Source organism: Cyprinus carpio, chromosome A5, assembly GCF_018340385.1.
Source record: "Cyprinus carpio isolate SPL01 chromosome A5, ASM1834038v1, whole genome shotgun sequence".
NCBI classification, from domain to species: Eukaryota; Metazoa; Chordata; class Actinopteri; order Cypriniformes; family Cyprinidae; genus Cyprinus; species Cyprinus carpio.
In genome coordinates, this window is record NC_056576.1 from 14,990,176 (window position 1) to 14,996,951 (window position 6,776).

The following is a 6,776-nucleotide window of genomic DNA, read 5'->3' on the forward strand; positions in this document are numbered from 1 at the left end:
GTGGAGACAGAGACTGAGCTACAGACCCATCCATGGAAAGGCAGAGACTAACTGCCCAGAGCGCATCACCACTGACCTACATCCCCCACCCCCCACCCCCCACCCCCTTTTTTATTTTCCATTTCCCCTGTATGAAAAAACTCATAATTGTGATGTAATGACAAAAAGCAAGCATGACAATAAAGCCAGACCAGTCCATTGGAGATTGTAAGTCACTGTGGAGGGACAGCACTGTTGTTGAACAAAAAGCTTTTTTTCTGGCTATTCGGGAAAGGCCTGAGTGTTGCAATAAGAAATACATGTAACCTGTGAAGTGGAATAGATAGGTTATAGTGCGTTTAACCTTTGTGAAATCAACATGCAATATTTTGCAATATTTTTATTTGACAAAGTTGTTCATAAACAGAATTAGAAATCATTCTGACTTACAATCAGAATTTGAACCAAACAGATATTTTTTTTTTTTCAGGGCTGCAGATTTACAGCACTACAGGAATATGTTAATTATCCAAAGACAAATGCTGCCATATGGTGCCTGAAAACTAGTCAAATTAAAAGTAAACATATTTGGCACTGTACAAAGGCTTAAGAAAGAGCTTGTTGTGCAAAGTGTGTATTCTTTTTTATTCTTTGCATTGGTATACTGCTGTCAAATAGCATAGCTCAAGAATGCCTAAATTGTGATGTTATTTCACATAAGTACATAGTTTTCCTCACAAATGACTAACTGTACTGTTGGTCAGGCAACCTCATAGTTAGTCATTATTTCTAAGAGAAGACATGACTGAGGTCTAAAGATAGAAGCAATAAATGAGTTGATAGATCTCCCTGGTTTTAAGGTTAAAGCATATTTGTGCAACTCCTTTGTCCTTGAATCGACCATCAGGAAGTTAACTTAAATATAATTGGATAACTTTCCATTGAAAATAAAAATTAGGGCACCATTTCTCAAAGGGATTCCCATTAACTCTCAAATGACACATGCCTTTAAATTGTATTCTGGAAATAATCAGGTGTTTTTTGAAAAGAGTAATTTTTACTGAGAAATTGATATAATATCATATAGGCCTACAGAACATGATGCTTTTTTATATATGTGTTAGGTGCGTTCATGTTTGAATCTCTTTTTTATCACTGTTCAACAAGATATTTAGGTATATAGATCAGAGTTCACTCGATAATTGTCTCCGCTTGCTAATCTACATGTCAAATGTCAACATGCTGAATCTCAGACAAAATCCTCGCTGTAATGAGTCAAAAGAGAGAATGACATTGGCTTTCGGTGAGAGAGAGAGAGACAGAGGGGAAAAATACACTTGAGAAATTTACAGAAAGATACCACAAGTGACAGAGGCAATTTTCTGGGAAAAAATTACTTCATCATAATTTCAATCCCAAAAAGAATTGGAAAGAAAGCCCTGAAGGAGCCGTCGTGTCACCTTGAAAAATGGCAGTGGAAAAGATCACTAAACTTCTCCAAACACACACACACACACACACACACACACACACACACACACACACACACACACACACACACACACACACACACACACACGTATACATGTACACAAACACACACAATCAAACTAAATATATTGTTTCCTTATACACAATTTTATTCTTGTCCTACACTGCTTTGCTACTTTTACAGAGATGCTGCAATTTCCTAATATCTTTTTTTTCTATACACAGTTACATTATAAAACTTGACAGATCACTTATCGAAAGTATGGTGAAAATAATTAGAAGTTTTGCACACTAATAAATGATCAGATCTAGTATATGGAATCATTTCAGCTGGATGTCAAAATGGCTGAACTAAAGCCAAAGGGACTGTTTTATAATTTTATTGCTAGACTAATAAAGTTGGAGCCCATCTCATCTGTATCAGCAAGTAATAAGCAGATTTCTCATCAAAGCTCTTAATAAGACCAATCGTGCAAAATATAACTGCTTTCTCATCAACATAATACAGAAGACTGCCAATCAGTTGATTTTAATTAGATTTTTTTCTTAATCCATTTTTTTTTCTGCTTCACTCTCTTCTAACAAAGCTATTAAGATATTAAAACTAATGTTACATTGAGTATGTAGGTTTTTTTGTATGACACATTAGAATATCCTTGTATGCCCTGAGGCAAACTCTTAAAATAATTTCTCCTGCTGATTTAGTTTTCAGAGCCTAATAAATGTTGATGTTGGATATGGTAAGAGAGACTTTTGTATAGAAACACTGCTTTTAAAATTCTTGCTTTTGAAAATGATATAAATTCAGCATATACTAACACAACATAACTACCAGCTTCTATATCTACTATATCTACTACTTCTTCAGTAGCCGGACAATACAATGCTGCATGAATGAGAAAAATGTGCTCTAAAAAAGCCACTAAAAGATCTTCTGTCATCCATGACAACATTGAATATTAGACCACTTATTCATGGAAGTTGCTCAACTTCCAAAACTCTCATATTGCAGCGTGGACTCGTTCTGTCTTGTTTCAGAAATGCAACTGACACACATAGCTGCATCTCAGTTATCAACTGTAGAGAAAATTACTTTGGAGGACTTCAATATTAATATTATAGTAATATTGTAGCTGTTTTCATCTTGTTTTGTATGTTGAAATAGACTATTCATAGCTGAAACCTATATGAATAGTTCACCCCAAAATGAACCATCATTAACATGGTTTTTTACTTCATAATGTTGCTTCCAGCTAAAATTTGAGTCCTCTATCAATAATATTGCTTCCTCCAGTGAAAGAGTCTTCTCATCTGAATCAGGAGAGAAATATGCAAAGATCAAGCACAGTTCACAAGTAAAAAAAATAAAAATGAAACAGTCAAAATCTGTTCTATACAAATATGTCTGTAGATTTTTTAATGTGAGAGAACAGCAGAAGATTACCTATTTCTCTGGAGGGAGTGTTATTATGGATTATGGAATTTTTGGTCAGAAGCAAGGGTTTAAAGTTAAAACATTTTAATGATGAATTTGTTTATGGCAAACATGCAGCTTTTTGCTTCTCAAGACGTTAATTAATGGACTGGGGTCATGTGGATTTTTGTGGTATTTTTATCAGCTGTTTGGACTCTCATTCTGACGGCACCCATTCACTGCAGAGGATCAAATGTATGTGATACAATGGTATATTTCTCCATATCTGTTCAGATGAAGAAACAAACACATCTACATCTAGGATGGCCTGAGGGTGAGTACATTTTCAACAAATTTTCATTTTTGGGTGAACTATTCTTTTAAGATAATATGCTATAGAGGTATAGATTATTAAATCATTTTAACTCATATTAATATTTTTATTTATATACAGCAGATATGGGTATTATTTATTAATTTATTTGGTGAGTAGCCATGAAATATGTGGTATAATGTACAGTCAGGCAGTCAGTCAGTCATTATTGCAAAATAAAACTCGACAAGGTGATAAGAAAGAGATTAGAAATCCCAATCCAATTCAAATCCTAATTTTTTTTGCAGTTAGAGTCACCCGAAGCGACCGGATTCTGTGTCAAAGTGTGACCTCCATGTCCTACATAAGCCAAGTTCAAACAAATCGACACTTCTCCGAACTTCTTATAGTCTACCACAGATATACACTATTAACTAAACATTACTTATTCATCCACGGACATAACTCGCAGTTAATAATTCACACCTACATACCTGATTTGCGCAATCATTTTTAGGGGACTATTATTGCATATTGGCCTTTCTATGACTCTAAAGGGTTGGATCTAATAGGGGAGACCTTCACCTCTTTACACCCCCAAAGAGGAAGTGTCTGATGAAGAAAGGCTAATGGCTGCAGTACAGCCACCTCAGGGGCTGAAGACTGGAGTTAGAGGGGTTGAGGTAATGGAACATACGCCTGCAGTAGCTGAATTATTCACTCGATCCACTGATGCACTACACACACACACACACACACACACACACACACACACACACACACACACACACACAATACTGGCTGTCTGGAGTGAGACTAAGTTACTCTCTCTTCTCTGATGAGAGTCTTCCAGTGTTTTAACATCCTATTTTTTCACTTTGATGTCTGCCATTTATCTCCCATTTGTTAGTTCCTCAGATTGTCACTGTTAAACTCAACACATTCCTGATTATGTTTGGCCGATGACCAATCCAAATCTTCTGGCATGATTTTAAACAAAACACAACATCGTTACAGATTTCAGCGCTCATTCCCTCCTGCCTTTCTTCTCTCGCTTATGAAAAACATATTAAGTTGATGGGCATCTTGCCTACGCAAGCTGAGAGTTAGGCTACGTGGACAAATAAAGTAGCATTACAATACAAGAGCACAGACAGACACAAAGGAGAGGCTACATAGCTTCCCTATTGTTCGGCTGGGAGAGAATGGAAAGGCTTACAGACTGCTTGTCTCACGAGCCAAACAGGAAACAAAGGGGAACTTGTTGCCAGTGTTGAGGAGAAATTACAGTAGTGTCAGGATGCTTGTAGGGATGTGGGGGGCACCATACTCATAAATGCACAAACAGAGACATATTTACTGTAGCAAACATCCGAGTGCAGCTGACAGCTTGGACCGTTGGCGGATTATGGGGCTTCTCGTGGGAGTCTGAGTCTCTGAGAGCCATAGGAAGAGGATGATGATGTCTTTCTTTTATCATCCTTGATATAAATACCATAAAAGTGAGGAATATTTTAGTGATGCAAACGTGGTACAACTTTTGCACTCTCTGAAGACAGTAACTGAAGGAATATTGTGTTATAATTTATCATCTCCATACAGAAACCCATTGACCTTTGCCCTCTGAATATTGGCATCATGCTTGGACCCCATCATAAATCACATGGGCATTTGGAGCTCACCAGAGTCTGTGGTCTCGCTATATCCTCTTAGCGTCAACCGAGTCAATGTGTCACAATTTAATCTTCACTAGAACTGTAGTGTAGAAGTGTACGCTGGGGAGTTTGAGGGGGACTGGTGTGTGCCATGTGTGTGTTTCTAATGACAGTGATGGGGTGGGGTGGGGGGGTGATGAGACCTTCTGTTTTGAACTCGTCTCTCCCTCCCTTTCGGCCCTGGCCGGCTTAATCCCGAGTCTGGGAGAGGGATTACAGGGCACTCGACCATACCAACATCTCACAACAGACATCAAATCTTAGTGCACACATCCAAGATTATGTATATAAGCAGTTTAGCGTATGATGGCTGTAGGAATATTATAATCTGCTGGGTGATAATGATCTTTTATACAATTAGATAGTGCTGAAAACACACAAGCATGTACTGTAAACATGAAGACAAAAACAAATAACACACAGACTGTTACTTTTTTCCCTGATCAAGTTTTTTTCAATGTTTCTTGTAAATTCAGCTGGTTTATAAAGCAATGGAAGAGGTTATATTTGGACACATATTCCTGACTTAAAATATATGAATTGTATTGAATTAAATGCTGAATATCAAATCAAGTGGCTGCAAACAAGTAATTCTAGAGCTTTTCTCAGAAACTGAACTTTTTCTTATTATTTTAACCAGCTGTCTTCAGTGGATGTAGAGTCAGTTCTTATTTACACAGATTTTTAAATTTGTAATAAAGTCACTATAATAAAGTCACTATACACTACTGCGTTTAATTTATGCTTTATATAGAAAGGTCTGGATGAATTAAAATGGATTAAAAGTGACAATAAAAATTGTTTAATAATTACAAAATAAATCTATTTAAAAGAAAAGCTCTTCTTTTAAATATTTTATTCATCAAAGAATCTTGAAAAAATATACCATGGTTTCCACAAAAATATTAAGCAGCTTTTTCAGCATTGATAATAAGAAATATTTTAGATATCAGAATAATTTATGAAGGATTTTGATGCTTTTAGTAATTTAGTAATAGCTGCTCAAAATGTCCCTTTAACATCACAGGAATATAACACATTTTTAAATATATTAAAAATACTGTAAAACAGTTATTTTAAATCGTAATAACATTTTACAGTATTACTGTTTTTATTGTATATTTGATTAAATGAATGCAGCCATTCAAAAACGTACTGACCCCAAAATTTTGAATGGTAGAGTATGTTCATTACACAATGCGAAAAGAGGGAATTTTGTGTTATTGTGTTATTTATGAATGTATTTCTGTCTCTACCTGATTCCTCCTTCCCTTCTGTAACGCTGACTGCCGGGAAGATCATTTGCCATCTCAATTTGTCTTTGTTAAGCAGTTGCAACAACTCTAACAACTTTGTGTGTGTGTGTGTGTGTGTGTGTTTGGTGGGGAGAGGAGGGGGAGGTGAAAGGGATGGAGAAAATCACTCAGCTTTCTTATTGAAACAAACTACACACACGCATGTTTATTATGTATATAGCTGATTCACTAGAACAACAATAGCAAATTTGACATTTTTGATATTGCAAACATGACAAATGGTGTGATATCTGAAATAAACAAATTTGCGACATCATACAGAATTATTTTTCAAGTGAAAACGCTTTCATAATCTTACAATGTCTCTTGCGGTAAATATTTACTTGTGGGTTTGTATTTGTGGGAGAAGGAAATGGGAGGGTGGAGGGGTTGGGGGGATACACAGCTCCATAGGATATAAGCCTTTATTTCTGTGGCATTATGTCTGCTTTAACGTATTCCTCAAAACCGCACACACTTTTGTCTGATTCTGCATGCTCGAAAACATCTTTTTTACACACACACATGCACAAGCACACAGAGACGCAGACTAATACACATTAATACAG